This window comes from Taeniopygia guttata, chromosome 5 (genome assembly GCF_048771995.1).
Source record: "Taeniopygia guttata chromosome 5, bTaeGut7.mat, whole genome shotgun sequence".
Taxonomy (NCBI): Eukaryota; Metazoa; Chordata; class Aves; order Passeriformes; family Estrildidae; genus Taeniopygia; species Taeniopygia guttata.
This window is the reverse complement of record NC_133030.1, coordinates 20,275,772-20,299,054: the sequence shown is the minus strand read 5'-3', so window position 1 is coordinate 20,299,054 and position 23,283 is coordinate 20,275,772. Positions and strand designations below refer to the sequence as shown.

At 41.1% G+C, this 23,283-nt stretch overlaps 1 protein-coding gene across 3 annotated transcripts in view; it reads left to right on the top strand.

Moving 5' to 3' along the window:
• TSPAN4 (tetraspanin 4) overlaps positions 1 to 23,283 on the top strand; it is a 417,482-nt gene that overhangs the window by 45,470 nt on the left and 348,729 nt on the right. The window contains exon 2 of one of the 3 annotated variants that reach the window (XM_072929804.1): positions 22,664 to 22,758. The exons of 1 other annotated variant lie outside the window; for it this stretch is intronic. The gene's annotated coding sequence lies outside the window, so the exon portion shown is untranslated. Of the gene's footprint in view, positions 1 to 22,663; positions 22,793 to 23,283 lie in introns of all 3 variants that reach the window. One more of the 3 variants, XM_072929806.1, reaches the window with a different exon arrangement.

The following is a 23,283-nucleotide window of genomic DNA, read 5'->3' as shown; positions in this document are numbered from 1 at the left end:
AATGAAATCTGTGGTATGGAATTGTTATTTATAAGTAGTCTCTTTTTAATGGTACTGCGGTAACAATTTAAATGTTCTGAGCTCTGTGTACCCTGATGGGCCTTTTTGTGTATGTTTATTATACGGGAACAGCTGGGCATTTGAGAACACAATTTGTTACCAGGGTTTCTCTAGGTGGTAAAACTATATGACTGTTCCCCTGACTCTGCTGAAGTTTGTTATGAAACCAGACCCTGTTGTATCCTATTCATAAGAAATTGTGAAAAGGTTATGCCATTCTCCTGGCTCAGTAGCCTTCTCAGCCATTGCTTCTCTACATGTTGGCCTGACATTGCGGTTGGAGAGATACCTGAAGCAGGTGGATGCTTGTTGCTCACTCATCGCTTTGTAAGGTTTGTCAAGAGCAAAGACGTTTAAAACATAATTTCCTGCAGAATGATGAATTCTCTTTTGTCATAGTTGTCCTTTGCTTAGGGCTATTACCTTACTTTTATTCTCTTTCTGTGAACAATGTGCTTAAATTGCAAGGTTGGAAAGGCAAGTTTGTAGATTCTCTTTTTGTCCTGATGCCAGTGCAGAGCACTGTCTCCTTGTGTCAGAGATGTGGCGATAGCAACTGCATGAGAATTTCTGCTGTATAATAAGTTTGACTAAAAATTACAGCTTGTAGTGTGTGATTTATGGGGCATGGGGGCAGTGGCAATGTTCTCTGGCCTTTTCCCGTGGGAACTGTGTAGCCCTGTGTCCTTGCTTTACTACCCTGAGAGTTGGTCTTCCTGCTGCCTGCCTGGTGGATGCAGATGCCATCACAGAACTTCTTTCCTGTGCAGAGTGTACAATAACCATGGGGCCTGAATAGGCATGTAGAGCATCATGATCCAGTTGGGATGCATGTGTTACGCATTGTCTTGAGTTCAGTAAGCTTCACATGCTTCACCCTGCTGGTGTTTTGTTGCATGCTTGCAGCAAGCACTAGGAATGTAATGATTGAAATTGCTTTGGCCTTTGACAGGATTTTGGCTGTTTCATTGCTACAGGATTTCTGCTGAGTTTTGTGCTAATGCACATCAGCACAGAGGTCCTGACTGAAAGGCTGTCATTGCTGTCTGAAGGCCTGTACAGGCTAAATTACAAATGGTTATTGTCACACGCAAGTTTTGGAATCGGAACAGCAGAAGCTCAGAAGCAGTAAACTACTCCCTACCTTTTTTTTTTTTTCAATTACTAATCCCCAACACAACAACTAACCCCTTCCCCCATGCCTCTGCAAACTTCTGTGAGTGAACAGAGAAACACAACATGTACAGTGCAGTTGATTTTTTTCTGCCTTGCTCCAAGGCTTATCTGATCATCATGTTCTCAAAGATATTTTAAAACTGCTGGCTGTTATTTAAGGATGATATTAAAGTCCTTGCTTTGGAGAGTTTGGATAAATGTAGAATTTAATTTAATTAACCTTCATCAGTCTTTCTTTCTGCATGAAAAGGTGACCTTTATAAAATGCCATTTACATACCCAAGAGCCTGGTGCTTGCATTTTTCTATATCTATATATAAAGGCATATTAAAACATGTTTACTTATGTTTTAGGCATTTAAGGACCATTGATTATGAACATTGATGTTATGTATACAGATATATTGAAAAACTGTACCCAGTGGTAGGCTCAGGTTATTCTAAGTGTTACGAAGTTAACCAATTCCCATCAGAAAATGGATCTAGAGCTGATGGATTCATCTAGGAATCAGTTTGTAGCAGAGTGTTTAGAGGCATTGCTAGAGGACATGAAAGCTATGGACTAGGTCCTGTATGGGTATACAGTAATAGAAATTCTCTGATCCAAAAAAGCATGTAAGCTCAGCAGGCTGAAAAATGTGAGAAGACAGTGGCTCAAAGTGGGAAGATGACTGTCCAGGTCACATTGCTTTGCCGCATTTCTTCTGAACCCCAGTAGCAAGGATGCTGTCCCCTAGACTGACCTGTCTTTTCTTGTTCTTACATTCACCACTCATTCATGTGAACAATTTCCCCTGTTTTCTCATGCCAGGGAGTCTGAAAGATTGACTTCTTAAAAGCTTTCTTCAACTAAGACAAGTGTGAATAAACACAGTTTTTAGAGACTATGAAGTCTAGTATGCTTGTTAAGTTCCTCAGATTGAATTTGCCTTTAATATGCTCTTGGGGTTAGATTTCAAATGTATTTAAGTTTCCAAAGATGTGAACAGATGCTTAGTAAAATTGTCAAAGCTTTTAACTGCTTAGGTGCTTTTGAAAATCCCTTTAAATGTCTGTGTGTCTTTAATCTCCTCAATAAATTGCAAATCCTTAGAGCCTGTTGTTCAGCATTCAAGACTTGAACAAGGTCTGGAGTCTCTGCCTTCTGTCCATCTTTCTGTAGCTGTATGTATTGCAGCTGGGAGACTTGCATGCTCACTGTAACTTTGTAAATGCAAATGGGTCTCAGTATTAAATCTGACCCTCAATGGTGCAGGATGCTCTCTGAATAACTGTTAGACACAGAGGGCTTGTGGGTTTTGTAATCAATCTCTGTCCTGTTGCAAAGATGTTCTGCTCTCACTTTTTAACAAAATCCCTTCCTTGAACAAAATTTGTATAAAAAAGAAGTTTCTTGACTGTTAAAATATGCTTGCTCTGATTTATAGCACCACACAGCTCACACACAATCATAACCTCACTTTCTCCTGCCAGTGGATGACATATGATAGTAACCAGACATGTATATTAGAGGGAGAGAATTACCTTAGTGTTGGTATCTCTGTTTCTTGCCTGCTGAGTAACTTACCAGTGGAGATGAATGGCAGAGCTAGTGCAAAAATAGTGCTCTAATTTATCCTTGAAATGTAGCAGGCACACTGAGATTACTCAGAAATGTTCCTCCATGGTTTAGAGCTGGAATTAGTCCTGTTGTGATGATAGCTCAGGGGTAGAGGGAAAGAGCGCTTTAAGTTTCAGGCAGAACAAAAAAGTTCATGGATTTAATCCCAATGTGTTTGGTTTGAATAACATTTAGGCTACTCATTATAGGACCCATCTCCCTTTTAGAACCTGATTTTGAAACCCATTAGCTCCAGTAAGCTTTGGAAGAGATTGCCAGAGTAAATATGCAAGAAATACTGCTTGCCAAGCAGTGAGTATAATGAGTTTTGGTGTGATAACTGGGAACTAGTCCATTGCTTTAAGGAAGCTGCATCTCATGTTAGAAACTCTCTCCAATGTTTCTTATTGCCAAATAAGATTTTTGTTGTTTTTTTGGTAAATGAGTACAAGAATGACGTCACTAAGGCTGATGGAGGAAATTTTAGCAACCTTACTGGTTTAATAAATAGGGTAAAGGATTTAAACTTCTAGAATGCAATGTGAATTTCATTTTTAAAATGAAAATTCTGAGGACTTCAGTGTCAAATGGAAGCAGAGGATGAATAAATCTTCTCAAGAAAGCTGATCTGCCAATTAAGCTTTGAGAACCAGTTGCTGTTTTCTCCCAGTGATTGTTTTTACATTTTATAGAGCTCTGGTTGTGTAATAAAATCACTATTAACCCAATGCAATAAAACCTTGCGAATATTAAAATGATTGCTGGAAAATAACTGTCTCTGAAATTTGTACCACACACTACTTATGGTCCTGACATTTGCTCCATCATATCTGATGGGTGCTCCTTATAGAAAATGATATTACCCTCACCAGTTAGCAGTAAAAGGTAATGTATTCCTTGTCTGGGGCATGCACTAGATGATTAAAAGAGAAACTTTTGGAGACTGAATTAAGTGATGCTTTAGCCTTTTTTACTTCTGATGCTCTGTGTGTCTCTCTGAGACATTATCTCATTTCTCCATTTCTATTATTGCCTAGTGTTTTTTATCTTTAGTATCTGATTCTGAGACTTTTTGGGAGTTGGTGAGAGTCTATTTTGAAAGCTTTGGAGAAAAAAGATGAAGGTGTCTGAACCACCTGGAACTTTCCACTGACCCTTGCCACTGCTTCACATTGGGCCCTGGAAGGGACCTGTGTAGGACCACTGCACTTGTTCCTGGATTGTGCAAGGTGGGATAAAATCCTGGCACTGAAAGTGTGCCACTGAGGCTTGTGTTGTCTCAGCAAGGGCTTGGAAGCTCTGCTGCCCTTAATTGTGAAGGCAGGTGACTGTTGTACATTGTGGTGAGGAGTCGGGCTGGAGAAATGTCTTGTCTGATTGCAAGGGGCAGTAAATGCAGGGAGTGTAGGGGTGGAAGAGAGGCTATGGGAATATTGAGCCAACTCAGAGCTGTTGGTTTTGAGTGGGTATTTTTACTTTAGAGTGATGTGGTTTTTCAGTAAATTCTCATCTGATTTCTGCTTAATATCAGGTAGCTTGTATCTGTTTTCTCTTTTTGAGACTTAGATAAGCATGTTGCTCTGCATACACAAAGGTATTACTTTAATTGGGAGTTCACTCTTGCATAGAGGAGAACTGTTCAGACTCTTCTGCTCAATGTTTCCTGTTTTTTTGTAGCCTTTCTGGTGAAAGGGGTAATTTTTTTTTTTTTTTTTTAATTTTTTACCTTTCTCCCCTCCTCACCTTGGTGGAATCCACTTCCCTTCTACCTTGAATTATTTTGCATAGGTGACTTGACTTCAGATCCTGGTGCCAGGAGTACGACTGGGATACTGCAGGCTGTCACCAGTATCTCATCTGTATGACATTGGCACCTTGCTGAAGAGGGAGGTCTTGCTGATTGAGAGCTGCTGTTCTGGTTCATCTGCCTGCCAGTGCAGTGTCCCTCCATCCAGGATCTTTCTCTCAGCTGCCTGCAGCAATAACTCGAGATCTGCCTGCCATCTGGATGGCACTTCCCACAATATAACCTAGTGTTGATTTTTATGTTGGCTTATTGTGTAATGCTGTAAATACATATGGCTGTGTATAACTTCTGCAGCTGTAGCAGTGAGAATAGGGGTTTGTGAGGATAAGCAGACTTTTAGCTCTGCTCCTAATTTGCTCTGTGAACTAAGGTATTGGATGCTTGCTCCCTTGGAATGTAGTTTTTTTTTTTTTTTGGCCTGATTTGAAAACTCTTAAATCAGTGTAATTTTTTTAAGTCTCTAAATACATTTTGATAAAAGGGCCCTCTGATAATATTCCACTTAGGCTACCTATTTTCATGTTGATGAGGAGTCTTTAGATGCAACTGCACAATATGTTCATGGTACAGTCAGAAATTCTACATGTGCCCTGCAACATCAGAGAGAGATTTGTGTGTCCTGATGCAGCTGTAGATCAGGGCTCTAGCAAAGATGGGAATGTTTCATCCCAGCAGGGGTGACAGATTTACTGTTGGCAGTGTGATCAGTCACACTGATGGCAGAGGCTCTCCAGAGCTGGCAGAGGCCATGGGTCACTGCATGTTTTACTGCAAGACACACATAAAAGCCAAAATGCTTGTTTTGTCATAAAAGCTGTCTGTTGAACTTTCTTGTTTTTCTCTTGTGCTAGGTTACATCCCAGAACACTTGGGAAACATGTGGTTCTCGTTAAATGTTTCTCAATAGCCCAACAACACTCCCTAACCGGTGGAAGGTGACAGCAGAGGTTGCCAGAGCGCTCATGGCTGACAAAGCCAAAGTGCTGGCAGGCTGGGAGCCAGCTCACCTATCACAGTCCTCTGCACTGCCAGCCTTGGAAACGTGGAGATGTCATTTGCTCCCCATTATTTTGAAATGTTGCTTTTCTTTCCTCCTGCCTTGGTGTCTAGCACGGGGATGGGTCAGATGTTAGCAGCAGCAGGGAAATCACGAGGGTGCAGAAGGTCCATTCGTGCCTGGTTATGCAACCGTGGGATGAGTGCATGATTTTTAGAAGAGAACCGTGTCTGATCCTTCAAGGACACTTGATTGTCCTTCATTTTAACGTGAAACATATGGCTGTAGTTTGAAACTGAGGACAACAATTCAAGCCAGAAACACAGAACCCTGATGGTGGTTGTGATCTCTGGTGGCAAATAAAAATCTTCAGCAGCCCCTTTAAATCTTCCATTGTTGCTGTTTTCAAGTAACTTTGTCATTGGTTGCTATAGCTGAATTGATTAGTGGTGATTTGAACACATTTGAATAGAGACTGAACTACTTTAATTTTAGTTTTCACTTTAATTAATTTTCCCTGTGACCTTCTCTCCTCCTCTCCTTTACTAGTTTGAATGCTGCTTAACCAAAAGGGGGCTGAGAGGAAGATGGATTTATCATATTGTGTCCTGTATGTAACATTATCTAATTTTTAAACAGGGTCATTACTAGATGGCTTGTTTTGGTCAGTGAGAGCTTTGATTTACAAAAAGTATTTTAACACTAAAAGATGCAGCTAGGCCCTATTTTAAAGAAAAGACAGTTTCTATGACATTTTGGTTTATAGACAGATGTGTTTCTGACTTTGCCACCGTGTTTGTAGCTGTAGGGCAGGAGAGAGATTTTTCTACTCTGTTTTTCAAATGAACTATTGACATTTGGGGAAAATGCAAATAGGAGCATTCGCACTTTGTTACTTAATGGAAGCAGTATTTGACACTGCTATATTTGTAAAGCTTGAGTTAACCTCAAAAGTCAAAGCTGCATTATGTGTGCAACTTGAAAAAGAACCTTCTGTCACTGAAATTTGGGGGTGGACATTGTTCTCTGGAGTACTTGAAAGGTTACTTGAAAGTCCTAAATAGCACATGGAAGAATTAGATTGTAATATGATTCCTTTTAAAAAATCCTCATAAACGTAAAGCTAGGTTTCCATTCTAAAAATAAGTAGAGGTACTTCCTGTTGCTTTAAGAAAATAAGCTAACTGCTTTTTACTGGTTTTATGGTGAAGACCTTGTTTGTTTGTGTTTTGGTACAAGCTTGCAGGGGAAGGAATAACAAATGCCTCTGTCATGGCTTCAGTTCAACAAGATATATGAAATCAACATTAAAAGCCAGTACATTAGTGGTTGTCTCTCGCACACTGTTCTGTTCTTGGAGGAAACGGGTTTCTTCCCACACAGGGAAAATGAATTAGCTGTGTGAGGAAATGGGTTTCTAGGATATTTTTCTGCAGTCAGCAAAGTGAAGTGAGATGATAGCATTCAACTTGTTGTGCTGTATTTAAGGTTTTGAGGTACCTAGAGCTTGAAATACTCAACATCCAAATAAGATGGCAAGAAGCTGGCTTGTATTTTTCAGGCTCTGTTAAGGCGTGTAGGGGGAAATCAGAATCACACCAAGTAAAATATCTTCAGCAGGGACAAATTTTTCCTTTTAATATAATCAGAGCGCTTCATGCATGATGACTGCAGCAGGATGTAATCTGCAAAAGTATCTTTTACTGCTCCTCGTCTGTAGGTCTCTTAAAAAATTGCTGCTTGAATCACAAAATCCTGCCCTTAATTCAGCAGTATGGTTAGGGATTTTCTATAATTCTGAGCTGTTTGAGATTTTGGACCTAATTACAGAAAAATCTCCATTGGAAGTATCTTGTCTGAACCTTTGCCTAACTGATGATGCTTAGGGAAAATTATTTTTCCTTTTTTTACTGCATGTGTTGACTGGAGATTCTTAATCTACCTTTTGGAGTGTTTATTGCTGTCCTGGTTTCAGCTAAGGTAGAGTTAATTTCTTCTCAGTAGCTGTTACAGTACTGTGTTGTGGACTTGGAATGAGAACAACTGTTGGTAACACATAGGATGTTTTGATCTTTTGCTAAGTCATGTTTATCCTAAGTCCGTGATTTTTTTTTCCTTTGCATGGGTGAGGAGGTTTGCAAAAGAAGCTGGGAGGAGGGAGCACTGCTGGGACAGGTGACCCGAACTGAGCAAAGGGATATTCCACACCATAGGATGTCATGCCCAGTATATAAACTGGAGGATTTTGGCAGAAGGGGGGCTCACCTGAGCTCAGGAAGGGAGGCTGAGCAAGCAGTCTCTCACAGAACCCTTCTCTGGTGGGGTTGCTGAGGGTTGAACGGGAGCTGATTGCTACCACAACAGCGCACAGTCGACAGAGTCGCACCAAGCAAGGCTCCGTGGTTCCTGTCCTTATGGAGATTTGGCATCTGGAGAGACAAGGAGGGAGCAGCAGCACCTGCTCACACTTTAACAGCCCCACATGACCAGTGCAAGATCTATCGGAGAGTGGAGTCTGAAAGACTCATCGTCGCTTGAATGAAGTCACACTTCTGTGTAGGATGTAGAATAATGAAACACTGGTCTTGGAAAATGATCTATGATGCACCTCGCTGGGAGTAAGGCTAAAGCTGCATGGATGTTATCACAAAATCAGCCTGGACATTTTGCAAGGTGGCTCAAAGTCTCCTTAGCATTTGTAGGCATTAGAGAATAGATATTATCCTCGGTATGTACTCCTATAATTCTGTGTATTCAACAGAAAAATGTCACTTGGTGGCTGTGCTGTGTAATGTGTGCCTCATGCTGTCAGCAGGGCTTGCAGATATATTTATAATGCAAGGGCAATCAGAGGAGTCACCCACACAACTGAAATGTTTCCAAGAGATAAAGGCTATTAAACTGCTTGAAAAGACCAGTTGGGTCTCTAGAGGGTGAAAAGCCAATTTTGACCTTACAGAAATTTCACTTGCTGGTTTAACAAAGGAAGTGTTAGCGGAAGAAAAAGATAAATCTATAATGGAATTACTTTCTGCTCCACAAAATGTGCCCAGTAGCAAGATCCACAGAAGTTGCATGCCCCTTAAAAAGGAAATGGGAACCAGAGGGTAAAGCATGCTTTCTTCTCTTCCCCAATGGCTAGATTTTGTGAAATCCAGCTCCACACATCCATACTATTCAGCATTCCCTTGCCTGGCAGTGGAACTGTGCCACAATATGTGAGGGTGATTACATCTATGATTGAGGGGGAGGGTGGATACTGTACTGAACAGACTATAACATTTACTGTCTCAGAGTGTTATAAATGTACTACTCTAACTTTCTCTTGTGGTACTACAAACTATACCAGTTTCCAGGATTCTTATTCTGGGATAATAATACCAATGGCTATGAACTGGAAAGCTTTTTCAGTAAAATGTTATTTTGCTGTAGTTGAATTGATTCCATCAATGCAAAATTACTACCTTGTTTAAACATGGCTTATTTTTGTATCTGAAGGAAAATACTGCAGTTTATTTGATCTTTCGAAGATAGTATCTTTATTGAAACATACTGATGCTTTTCTGAAAGGGCTGTTTCTCATACCCATTGCAATCCTTTTGCTTCATTCCTGTGATGGTTCCTATTGAAAAGACTCCTGTGGGCCTTTACTGGCACAGTGGTTAGATGGGCGCATCTAATAGGGCAATGGAAGTGTTTTTTTCAGGAAATATCCTTGTTACTTGATAAATTGGCTGAAACAATGTCTGCTTTTGTATTAATTTCCTGATAGCTGCTGCTAGCCAATGTAAATATAATTTTGTTTAGCAAGTGAGAGATGACAGGAGCTTGATGAATTTGTTTGATGTTCTCTCTCTGCTCTGATTTCTAAACTGGAGCTGTTGACATGAGGGTAGAGCTGAGGCATGTGAAAAGTCTCTAGCTGGTGACTTGGGGTGTGTGTATGAGGATTGTTACTCTGACAAAGCCTCTGACAAGGACAATACTCTGAAGCAGTACATTATGATTTTTATATTGTCTTGTAGATGCTTACTTAGAGAAGTTTCTCGCTTGCAGATGTTGTCCTCAAGTTTGATCATCTGCTTCATTGCCATTTCAAAACTGGCCAACATGTTCTCTGTATAAGTTCACGTGTAATTATGGCCTGCTAGAGTTGCTGAGAATCTCCTGGGTGTGGAGATGAAGAATGTCCTACACTGCTTGACTAGTCCAGAATATGAAGTGGGGTGATTTTTGAGTACCGTGGCAAAGGCATTACTGGTTAAGCAGTATTGAATTCTCTTGCAGGCAAAGGGGTGAGAGCTGTAATTAGAATCACTTCCTCTCCCTTGCAGCATGCTGCCTTGAGCTCTGTAGCACAGGATTTATGCCTTTAGTGTCTGTTGCTCTCACAGAGGGGGTTAGGATGTGTGGCGCAAACCACTGCACAAGTCCTGTGAAGTTGTTTTTGAGCTATGAGAACACAGGATAAGAAGAGCTGTCCTGAGCTGCGAGACCAGCTTCCTGCTGTGTTCCATCAGCGTGATAAAAAAGTGGCAGTGGGCTTCAGTCTCCTATTCTTTCACTGCTTGCTGCTTCTTCTCAGAAAGGTACCAGCCTTGGCTCTCTTCAGGTAGCCTCCATGAGGGGATAAAAGCAGAGCTTTCTTTGCTTGTTTTGCTGTGTACTTTTCCTACTTGCCCACTCTGTCTCCCTTGTTGGTTGGTGTTTTCTTCTCTATTGAAACTTTAGTCTGTTAGTTTATTTTATCTTAAGGGGTCTGAAGGAATTTTTTTTGCTATTTATCTTTCTTGTATGTGCCTCTGTTTCCATGTATTGGTATATATTTAAATCAAATAATTCAGGAGGCAGGGAAATGAGTCTGGGATGTTTTTGTGAGGCTATTTCTTAGAGTTCCCAAGAGAGCTGTTATCACAGGTGTGAATAGGACATACCTTGTTTGCTGCATTAACATTGTTTTGCTGTAACTGTTTATATATGTGCATTCAAGTAATGAAATCCAGGAAAATGTCATCACTCTCCTCAGGTCAGGGAGAATAAGGGGAAAATCTCTGTCTGCAGCTAAAGTTCTTCTTGACCTCACATGATGAGAAATGACTGGACACACTCCTCTTGAAAGGAGAGATGTTACTGGAGTCATACTAATGAATTGAGATGTACGAGTTCAGTTCTTCTGTCATAAATTTCTGTGATCATGAGTAAGGTTCCTAGTCTCCTGGAAACCTATAAATGAGGTAAACAGTTTTTTTCTCCCGACCTCATCTGTTTAAATTGTGATGTCTTTGAGGCAGGGACAGTACACATTGTGCAAATGCACAGGAGGTGAAAGGGCCCAAGCTATCCTGTCCTGTCTGCTGCCTTTTGCTAACTCTTTAGTGGTAAGTACAGCAGCATGGATGTGGGAGAGACTGGAAGAAGCAGCCAGGTGAAATTACATTTTTGAGGTCTATGAAGACATATAGAGGGGCATAGCAGAATGTCTTTAAATATTTAGATTTTGAGAGATTTTAGAAGGTGTAGGAAAACATTTCTTTTCCCTTGTGAATTCAAGCTATGCTTTTGTTCACATTGTTTTTAAAAGTAAGAGAAATATAAACATTATAAAGGCAGAAAGGAGAGCTGAGGGGTTCATGGAGGAGGCAGGGAGGATGCCAGGCTTTACTTTGGGGAAAATAAGGAGAGGAGAGTGGTTTTTGTGTCTGCTTTTACTGAAGGCACTCTGTGTGGATTGGTGTTAGCAAAGGCTTTATGCTGTGTGCGTCACTGCTTTGTAAATGCTGGCAAGTAACACAGGCTGCTGGACTCTGTACAGAGTGCTGATCTATAGATGGTTTTTCTTTTTCCATAAAGGACAACTCCAATGCTAGCTGTATTTGAAATAGAAAAGAGATTTGAAAAGCTACACACAGCAGCTGTCATAATTTACTGTAATATCCTGCTGTTTAGGATAACTAATGAGTGCGTCAATTCCTTGGATATGTTGAGCCAGATCATTAATCAGTATCAACTGCCCTTGCTGCATGGAGCTGGGGGACTTCCACATGAGTTGATATGCATCACCTACATTGGGAGATTAATGTGGAAAGGAGGTGGTGTAAAACTGCTGGCTGGGTTTGTGTTCATTGGAGATGAAATCCTGTACCTGGCTTAGTGTTGGGAATATTCTGGTGTTGGCATATCATGGAAAGAATGGACCAGTTACAAGAAAAAAGCTTGTATTTCTAAGTTTGGGTGTTGTTTCTTAAGCTGCTGTCCTGCTCTACAGAACATGAGCAACTTGAATCATTTAATACTGTACAACCTGTCCTGTAATGAGAAATTATTTCCAGACAGGTCCAGAATTTGCTTGACTTCCTGTAGCTGACTTTCAGCTTTTGTTCCCATCCAGCTGTGAGGTATCATCCTTCTGCTTTATCCTCCAATGAACTGCCTAATGTTAAAGCAGATCAGAAGTGAGAGGATGATATCTTCATAGCAGGAGTTTACTACTTATATCTTAAGTGATACAAGGTTTTGATACAGCCACAGCATATTTCTTCAGTGTAGTCTCAGTCTAGTATAGTAATGGATGGGCATCAGCCAAGCATTGGGTGCAAACACTAGCTATACAAAGGAAATACCAACATGTGTATGTGAAGTATAAACTAGAGAGTAGTTTTAGACTGTGCCAGGCTGAAGGTGAGTCAAAAGAGCAAAGGCAGATGGCAGAAGCTGCTGGGGAGAGGCAAGGACAAGACATCATCATTGTTACTGACTTGTGAGCCTGGCATGATTCTGACAAGAAATATGCTGGTTAGCCATAATGCTGTGAGACTACTAGTGTCCAGTGAACAGCTGTTACCCCTGCAAGTTTAATTTCCACCTGTAGCATCTAATCCACTTTGCCAGCTCTTGTGTGATCGTAGTAAACCACGAGACAGAAGGACAACCAAAGCAAAGTGCTTTAAATTTCTTTTTTTTTGGGGGTGGATAATTTTTGTCTTCTACGAATTTCTGAAGTTTCATGTTTGGCTCTCTGTCTCATCATAGACTTGTGTGGAGCTTTCCTTTTTAAAAATACATATTATTATTTATGTATGGTATATTGTGGTCCGCCACAATAATATTTATATTTTTTCCTATTTCCCCTCACTTTTTAAAGTATATGCAAACAACTACTAGTATGCTGTACTGGCCAGTATGCCTCAAAAAACCCCAGAAATTTCCCAAGGTTAAACCTAGTAAAGAGGTATTGTGATAGATGGATTCGAAGGGCAGATCTTGGTTGCAAGATGCACCATTAGGTTGAAGTGTTGTCTCTGTGGTGTGTGAGAACTGAGGAGCAGAGAAGTGAAGACTCAAGCCCTGTTGGTAACTGCTTTGCCTGTGTAATAGGGATCAGGTCAGGAGGTAAAGAACTACATCTGCTGTCAAGTTTCTTTAACTAATAGGGTGCAATGTGGCATTGCTGTAAATGATTCAGCACAAAACTTCTGAAAACCATTAAATAATTTAAAGTTGTTGATTCGAAACCCAGGTAGGGTCTCCTGACAGAGTGTAAAATACTCCAATGTATTTGCAGCAGTTTGTCAGCCTACATTTCTAGAGTGGAACTTAAAGCAAACACAGAAAGAAATGTTCATTTTTGATGAGGTGCATTTGGTTTTCCTGAGGCCTAGTGGTGGTAAAGATCCAATTAAATCTGTTTCTTGAATCCTTCTCCAAAGGGGAGATGTTTGAGGTACCAGCAATATGTATCATTTTTTAGTATCTTTGGCATAGAAACTTAGTACCTAGGTGTTGATTTAGATGCTTTCTGTGCAGGTTAAGTGTGGGTTATCAACTGTAATTGATCCTGTCTGAAGGTGATAATTTGACTCCTGTGTGGATCACAAATTTTCAATGTATTGTGTGCAGTTATTCTATATTAAGCCTCCCATCTTGTCACCAGCTCTGATACTGGTGTGCTTGAGGGTGTTTCTCTTTGGACAGTGTGAGTGCTGCTGTCCTGGCTCAGACAGGCCTGTGCTGTGCTGTCCCCACTGCGTGGGTCACATCCAGCACTGTGGCCAAACCCAGCGCTCTGCAATCGCTGCCCAGCAGCTCTCTGGGGCAGCAGTGCCTGCCATGGCCATGGCCAGCAGCGTTATTTGCAGTGGCTGGCTGATGGCTCGCAGCGCTGCTCTGCCAGCACAGGGGCCTGGGGCACCGGCAGCTACTCTGTGGTGGACAGATGCAAGAGCAGAGCAGAGGGAGTGCTGCAATCCGAGATGGAAACTCACTTGGATTGTGTGTTTTGGATGGGTGGTTTAGGAGAGCAAAAAGATTAAAACTTGCCTTAAAACTACAAACGTGTTTGTGGTAACTTAAAGTTACCGCAAAGGGCAAGGATAGGAGAGATGTGTCTTCTCCCTGGAAGTACCGTGGTAAAATTTGTATGATGTAATTTACTGTTTTGGAGATTTTCTGGGTGGAAAATGTGTGTCTTGGTGTATCCACAGCAACAAAATTAAGGTAGCAGTTGTTTTAAGTCACTAGCTTAATAAGCTGAAAAGCTTTAAAAATCTGCACACCCCCCCACCCCCCCAAGTGAATACTTTGCAGATACTACAATACTAGAAAACTCAGAATGCCATGTCCTCAAGTGCTTTACTCATCGGTTGAGGTAGGAAATCAGGTGATGTGTAAACTGTTGTTGTTACCACCAAAATTTCCTATGCCTTCACTGGCTGATTTTCCTGTCTACCTTGCTTCTAAATGTTTGCTCATGGCATGTCTGTGGGAGGACATTTACCTATTGCTCCCTGGGAGCATGGTGGCACTTGGTTTGGCTCCCAGCTGTGCAGCAGACTCCTTGGGAAGGTCACTTCTGTCTTCCTGCACTATGTCAAGTCTTGTGGATGATCTCAGGACAGCTTGAATGTTGCTGTGAGTCACTGTCATGCCACAAACACCTCTGAGAGAGTGTAGTGTGACCCTGGACCTAGGTAGTAAATTATCAATCAGCTCAGGCAGAGCTGCACTACCCTGGCTCAGAGAGTTTGGAGAGTGGGGAGGATCCTGGACTTGCTGGTTTTGCCATACTCATGGTGTCTCAGGTCCATACCCATAACAGCAGGGGAAGAATAATCCTTAGGCTTATAAGGATGACAGAGGGACAAGTGTTGTGTATTACTGGGATACTGTAAGAGAGGTATCGGCTCTTTGGGAACTGGAATATTTCCTTTAGAAAATACCTTTGATCTCTATTTAAAGACTTACGGTTTGCTATGTTCACTGGAAGTATATTTCAGGAGCTAAGTACCTGTCATATTTTAAAAACACCCTATGTTTCCCAAAGCCGTGGAACAGTTTTAAAAATCACTGGATGAGTATTGGAATCAATATATTTAAACAGTGCTGTGTCTATATTTGTTTGTGTGTGTAATCATAGATATGCAATTAAATGTATTCTCTGAAAAGAAACCTCTTCAATGGTGAATTTGAAATAATGATAAATCAGGTTGAGATTTAAATGTTCCCTAACCATTTAATAGCATCTAAATGAAGAAATATTTGCTAGTGCAGGTTTGGCTAGCACTTTAAAGGAAAATGAAAGTGCTCGAACCACAGGAAATCAATGGCCTAATCGTCTGGAAAAAGAGTTCATTGCAGTGCCAGGATAACCTGTGAGAGCAATAGCCTATTCTGCAGGTGTAGGGAGAATATTTGTCATTGAAGTTCTACAGCAGAAGCAATTCTATGACAGGTACTTGTGAGGTTGTGAGACTGATTGGGAGTTGAGAATGTAATACATATAGCTTGTGTCAGGGAGGGATTTGAGAAAGACTAAACGAGGGATGGTGAGATATTATCTTTATTTTGGTAGAAGCAGTCACATTTCCTTACTTTCCTTTCATTATAGATAATACTCTTTTAGAAACAAATTTAAATGCAATTTTAGACCTGCCTTCTTCTCTTGTTGAGGTGTGTAGACACCCAGGTAGCTGGATGTGAAATGCAGTGGTAGCTGCAGGTTGTGCTCTGGGTGGGGGACACGGTGGGAGCCACAGGCAACAAGTTGAGTTGTGCCCTGCTGCTGCCCCTTTGCACAGCTGCCCACTGGGAAGGGACTTTGGTCCCAACAGTGAAAGTCTGGAGTGGTGTGAGTGTGACTGACAGTGGCTTCTGGGTGGTCAGACAGGAAAGTTCCCTTAATGAGGGTTTTTTTCCAAGGACAGTAAAAGTTAAGCAAATAAACCACAGCAAAAGAAGAAGGAAAAAAACCAACTTTAATAAAAGCAAATCCACATCTAAAATGGGAAAAAATGTAACTTGAATAAATGTATCATTTATTTCATATCTTCTTAGTTAAGTAGATGGTGTTGTATCTTCCTTAACAAATTTTCATGCTGAACTTCATTGTATGGGATATTTAAATCTGAACATCTATATGTTTTATAGTTACTAATCAGGGAGAATCAGTCCTTTTTTTAAGCATAGCAACTAAAACCGGAAACCAAGTTTAAGGCTGCAGACCTTAGTTATGGTTTCATGTTTTTAACTTACATTAATTTTGAGTTAATTATTAATTTTGAAAGTATTACTATTATGACCTGCACTAATAATTTATCTTCATTATGAATGAACAGTCATCATCAGGAAGCCTTTCCTTTTTGACAGGTTACAGAAGGGTGTCATGGGAGCTGCTCCTGTGCTTTCTGGTGAGATGTATCATGTCCTGCAGAGATCTTCTCGGGACCTAGAAACACTAGATAGAAAGACAGACCTTAAGAGCTATGTGACGGGGAAGGAAAGCAGTGACTGCTGCAGAGAGACTTGCAGGGATCGACTGTGTTTACCTGCTTTGAGGAGTAACTGCCCTAGACTGCACTGGGACATTCTCATCCTTCCCAAGGAGTGGGTTGTTTGTGTTGCTGATTCTATCTAGAATGCCCAGGGTATGGAAGAATGTGAAGCCTCATCTTTTTGCTCTGTATTTGGGAATAAAAGTCATAAAAGTGAAAGCTGCTCTGCATGATTTTGTTACCAATTAGGCTGAGACTTGGGAGGAGCCAAAGCTACAGGATCACAGATCTTGCAGCTATCAGTGCTAAGTGCTGAGCATAGATGACTTTGCAAGCAGAAACACAGGATGCAAATATTTAACAAAGCCTTTTTTAAGCTCACTGAAGGGATGCAGAGTGCAAATTGATGCTTGGAGCAGAGTGCCTGGGTGACAATCTGCTGTTTGCACTAACTCTAATAGAAGTTATGTGTGCTCATTGGGTTAAGAGCTGATATGTAAGAGCTGCAGTTCCATATCCTGGACTATGTCAAGAATAACTCCAGAAAGTAAAATCAATCCAGTGGTTTCCAGAGACAAGAGTGAATTAATGTTGTGGGAATATGGTTGTCAGAGTTAATGCTGAATTAAGGAGGATAAGAATAGCACAGAGTTCAGGAAATCCTGAAATAGGAGTGGGAAGGGAATAACTATTTATGTATTCCCCCATGCTTTATATATATAATCTATATAAGATACCAGCTGGAGGTAGCTTATCTGGCAGATTTGCTGGGGCTTGAGTACATGATGATGGCTATGGGCATGGCAGGAGAGTAGTCTTTCCTGACAGTGTGAAGATGTCTTGCATCAAGCAATAGAAATGGAAGGAAGAGATTTTAAATGATAGCAAGTTGTCAAGTGGAGTTTTGTTTGAGGGGAGACCACGTAGGCAAAAAATACAATGTTACCTTAATTTAAAGAAATCATAAATAAAAAGCAGGAGTGGGTAGGAGGCTGGTGGGTGGCGGTACAGAGAAGACTCTTGCTGACATTTCTTTTTGGTATTTTTCCTCTTAAAAACAAGAGCAAGCAGTCAAGCAGTACTCATGTCTGCTTTAAAATATATTTAATTTATTTTCCACAGCCTCTTGTGTTTAGTAGGACTTCAGAGAACAGCTTTTTTATTTTTCCTTCCTTTTTTTTTTCTTATTGTTACAGGCACTGTGTGCCAATACAAGAGTTTAGTGAGTCAGTAAATTTCCTGAATTAGTTGCAGTAGTTGAAAGCAGAAACTGAGAAAGGCCCCTTGCTGCTGGTGAAGGTGACTGTGCCTAATCTGTGTGGTGCTGGCAATTTCTGTGTGTTCTCTTCGTGGCAGGGAAGTTGAGTTGTGCTACACATGTATGTCCTATGTGCTGTTGTGACACAAATTGGAGAATTTCTCTGCTGTTCTTGTTAACCCTGGGTATCTGTGACTGCTGGCAAAAAGAGGTCACATAGTAAGGCCTCATGGGAAGACCCACACAGGAAAGCCTTTTTAGGATCAACATTGAATGCTGTTGATGATGTTTTTGTTAATAATGATTCTCTTTCTTAGGATTGCTGCCCAAATGACTGCAGCTGGAATTTATCACAGTTTGGGTGTTGCTTCAAAATAGAAAGGCTGAAGCTGTTTTCTGGTTTAAGGGGAAGAAAAAAATTGTTGATAGAGCTCAGATGATTGAAAATCCAGGCAATATTAGCACATCATGGTGCCAAGTATTTCCTACCATGTCCACCCCTTGCCTTCAAAAAATCCAAGAAGTCTCTCACCTTTGTGTTTTGCAAAATCATGGAGCAGATCCTCCTGGAAACTGTGATGAGGCACATGGAAAATAAGGAGATGACTGGTGACAACCAACATGGCTTCACTAAGGGCAAATCGTGCCTGACAGATCTGGTAGACTTCTACGGCAGTGTTACAGAGGTGGTAGATGAGGGAATGGCAACTGATGTCATCTGCCTGGACTTGTGCAAAGCATTTGGTAGTGTCTCACATAACATCCTTGTCTCTCAAATAGAGAGAAATTTGGTGGCTGGACCACTCAGTGGACAAGGACCAGCTTGGGCCAACCTCATGAAGTTCAAGGCCAAGCACAAGGTCTTGCTCGTGGGGGGTGGAATCCCAAGCACAAATACAGATTGGGCAACAGTGTGTTGAGAGCAGCTCTAAGGAGAAGGACTTAGCAGGGTTTTGGTGGACCTGTAATATGACCCAACAATGTCTCCTTACACCCTAGAAAACCAGGTGTGTCCTGGACTTCATCCAAAGCAGTGTGGCCAGCAGGTCGGGGAGGTGCATCTTCCCCTCTGCTCTAGTGAGACTCCACCTGCATCCAGCTCTGGGCCCATCAACACAGAAAGATGTGGACCTGTTGGAATGGGTCCAGAGAAAGACCACAAAAATTATCAGAGGCCTGGAGCATGTCTCCTTTGAGATGGCTGGGGTGTTGGAGTTATTCAGCCTGGAAGATTTTATAGCAGCTTTCCAGTATGTAGTGGGTCAGCAGCAAAGATGAACAGGGAGTGTAGTGAAAGAATGAGGTGCAATGGTTTTAACGTGGAAGAGGGTAAATTTCAATTAAGAATTTGGAAGATGACGATTAGACGGTGGAACAGGTTGTCTAGAGAACCTATGGCTGCCTCACCCCTGGAAGTGCTCAAGGCCAGGATGGATGGGGCTTTAGACAGACTGGTCTAGTGGAAGGTGAATTTGTCCAAGGCAAGGGGGTTGGACAAGATGATTTTTAAGGCCCATTCCAATGAAACTATTGTATGATGCTCTGAAGTAGCAGCAAGCACTAGAAAGTACTAGAGCACTGAGAGGTGTCCTGCATCTAGAAACCAGGTTCCTTGACTGGATAAATACAAGCCCTAAGGAAAAACTATCCTGTGTTACAGCAGGAAGTCACCTTGATCTCTGTATTTGACAGGAATGCCAAGGGAAGAATGGAAGAGTAGGAAGAGTGAGTATAGATATTTCAAAGCAAGAAAATTGGAGAGCAGGACTTCCATCTAAATCAGAGTGTCTAAGTTCCTGGAAAGCTGCGCTGTCTATGACAGATTTTTGATCAGTTTGAATTTGACATTAGGACTCAGTTCACCTGCTCTTGTTAAGCTGTAGCTTCCTCCACTAAGAACTTGTGAAATGAGCCTGAAAGAAAACAACCTTTTAAAAGGCTGGGAGTTGTCAGGGAGTTTCTTAGATGGACTCCAGATGGTGTGGGACATGCCAAAGAGCCTGGAAGCATTTGACACAAGCCAGGACAGAAAGACTGAAAACATGCCTCTGGTCTCTGGAGCAGCTGGATTTGAGGGAGGCCTTGTAGCTATAACTGGAGTTCCACTGCAGCTGAGGTTTCTGTTACTAAACTTAAAACTTAGAGGCCCCATTGTGCTCAGCAACACATGATAACTAGATATGGATAACTTGTAAAAGAAGAGACAGAAAAAAACCCAACCTGAGAATAAAGATGTGACACAAGCAGACAAATTGTTTTCCCTGGGGTTATACAGCAGGTGATCTCTGGAGAGGGAAGTGGAGCCCTGGAGCTCTCTGCTGGTGGTGTTAGCACCTTTGCTGAAAATTTAGTTGCCTAGGCTCACATGTTGAGTGGGTCAAGGCAAATCTGGGCAATGGCTATGATACTCCTCAAAGAGGAGGATTTTGGGTATCTTCTAGACTTGAGGAGTAGATTTAGATGCAGCCTACTGAGGTCATGTCCTCTCATGAGTATAGTGTTGCCTCTTCTGATGGCAGTGAGCACCTCTGTTTCAGGAGGCAGGGCTGCAGTCAGGTCAGCCCTGCCTCTCATGGCTTTATTAACATTGTTTAATGGGCATGATGGAGATAGAGTGGTACTGGGCTTGATTCCTTGAGAGGCTACCTAGAACAGAGGCTAGACAGTAGGCTAGACCTGCTAAATAAAGTAGGTATTTATTAAAAGGCCTTCAAAGGATACACCTTGGGCAGTACAAGAGCCTGACTGTGGCTACACCCAAGATGAATGACGGGTCACACATTTTCACACTTCTGTAAGTTTTGGTCCATATACATTTTGGGGGTAATTGTCCAATTACAGCTTCAGGTCATGAAGCCCAATCCTCCCAGATTGCTCACCTCAATTCACTGTTATTTATACTTTTTGGGCTTGAAGCTGCAATGATGTCCTTGGTTCTCAGGCTGGAAAAGAATTATTTTGTCTAACTAAATTGTGAGGAGAACTTGCTAACACTTTATATGAAGTTCAGAGCAATATACGAATGCAGTACAGAATCTGGAGAATCTGAAAGCTAAAACCTTAAGCATCAGGTTGTGCACAACTACCCAGGCTTGCTGCAGGCAGTGTTGTGTGCATGCTCCTGCATCTTCTTTGCCTTATCTCTTGAGCTGCTCCTTAGCTCTGTTGAAAGCACGTGTGACTGCAGTGTAGATACAGACTTCCTCCTGCATCCCTATAGAAAAGATAAGGTGTGCAGTGTGTTCCTGTGCATCTGTGCTTGTGTTTACTGCACTCTCTAGGGATGCAAATGAATGATAAGGCTGGGTCAGGCCGGTGGTCTAACTTGATTTCTTTTTTGTAGCTGCCAAGAGCACCTGCTTGAACCAGCCAATATCAGTCCACAAAAGTCATGGAGAAAAAAGGATTTGTTCAAATTGTTATTACTAGAACTTCTAGCTTGTTCTTACTTCATGATTGAGTTTGTTTTTATAGGAAGAATCTTTTCTGTTATGAGTCACTCTGGCTTAAAAGCAGGATTTTGCTTTCAGATGCCTTTTGCCTTAAAAGGTGATGTTGCTCCTGGTATTTGTCAAGTTTAGGGAAAAAAAAAAAAAACAAATCAAAAAATCATCAGGCAGCTCATTCTTCTCAAGAAACATTTGAAACTTCCATAGTTCTTTGTTTTAGCAAAGTCAAAAGAAAGCAATACTTAGTGAATGCACTGCTGATGCCTCTTCAGGACCAGTTTGATTTATATAACAATAAAATATCAGACAGTGACACTCCTGCATGTAGCAGGGATGTAGTCTGCTTGCTGGTGTGTCAGATTTCTAGACCATCTGGAAATTAGTGTCATTAAACACCTGAAATACACGATTAAAAGACCCAGACAAACAACAGCAATAAAGGTAGGAGTTAAACTATGACAAGCCAGGCACAGTTGATCTACAGACCTAATGTCTTTCAAGTGAGTAGATAAAGCACAGTCTCGGCTGTGTGTGGTCACTAAGGATGGAACAGCTCTTTTATAGAGGTTGGCTTTTTAACCCTACATAATTTATAGCGATCAATTCCACTGTGCTTAACTATAAAATCTATCTGCAGTTTCAAACTTAATGCTGAGGAAATGTATACATTAGCAAAAATCTTGTGGCACAAAACAGTGGTGTAATTCATTATCAACTATAAAGCTTCCATGGAAAAGGAAGGAATTGTTCTTCTATAGAGGTTTTGTCTACAGCTCTGACCTTACTGCTGCTTTTGTAGATAGAGATAACCTATTATGCATTGGCTGATTATGGATTCAAATGTTTCTATGCATTTAAATATAGCTATATACTCACTTTTCCCTGTGCATCATCACTTGGTGAAGTTTTACCCAGCAGAAGATGCTTTTTATTTGTGCATATTTATTGCATAAACTGCTTCCACAAAACTAAGCTTGTTTCCTTGCCGTTTGTCAGCTTCAGAAACATGAAGGTTTAGAAGTATTTACCAATTTCACTTTTCCTTGCCATGATCTTTTCCCTGTATAGGAAACAGAATCCCACATTCTCTTCTGAATGCTTTCTGTGCATTGTTCCTTGGGACCCACAAAGCTTGTTTCTTGTGCTGCTGGTGGACCGTAAGTCACACTCTGCTGTTCTGTAGATGCTTTTTACCTGGACTTTTCTCTACATGCCCAACATACCTTATTCTCTTGCCATTGCACATTCACTCTCACATTACTAGTTTGTAAGTTGAGTCAATGACAAATTCACCTCTTTTTAATGTTTCTTTTAAAATTCTGTATTGAAAATGTGCAAGAAAATATTTTCTCCAGTAAGTAAATGTTTATTTAGTGATCCAAGTTTCAGTAACAATTACCAGTGAGGTTGAATAGTGTGTGGGGAATTACAGAGGTGAGGTGAAGGGGATTGTGAGAGCAGTAATACTGGGTTGAAGAGTTTGTTCATGAAGTGACTCCTGATGACCACCTACCTGTTTTACTCATGAATCTGTTGTTTTGTGTCTTGCAGTAGCATCACTGAAGGAGCCAGGTGTTACTGCTGTGGGAGATCAAGAGCTCCTTCCAGTTGCATCTTCTGTGTCATCTGTGAAACCCCCAGTTACCGTGAGTTTCTCCTGCACATCCTCTGTTTTCTCTAGTGAGGATTTTTTAGCTGTAATTTGTGATAATTATATGTTTCTCTATTTATACTTTGTCAGTTCACTTGCTACTGCAAAAAGCTTTGATTTATGAATCCCAGGCCAAAAGAATACATACACTTCTCATCGTCCCAAACCTCATACTGGAAGCTCATAGTTGCAAATTCTTCTGGCCAGCTGCATACCTTGTGAGGGAAATGATCAAAGACTATGTTCTTTGGGTGAGTGTTCTGATTATTCATCCAATAGCCAAAACGAGCATTGGACAAAATATTTTGTTCCTGAGAACAGCTTCAGAAAGAAAAATTTATTTAAATAAAAAATGGAAAAAGTATCACTTGAGCAAAGAAAATTAAACTTGTTCAGAGTGCCAGAAACACATCATACCTGTGTGACATCTAGTCATAGGCATGGCAGGTGAAAATAGAGGTTGACTCAGTGCTGGAGTGTTCCTGAGTCTGTACCTAGATATACTCTTTAAATGAGGTAA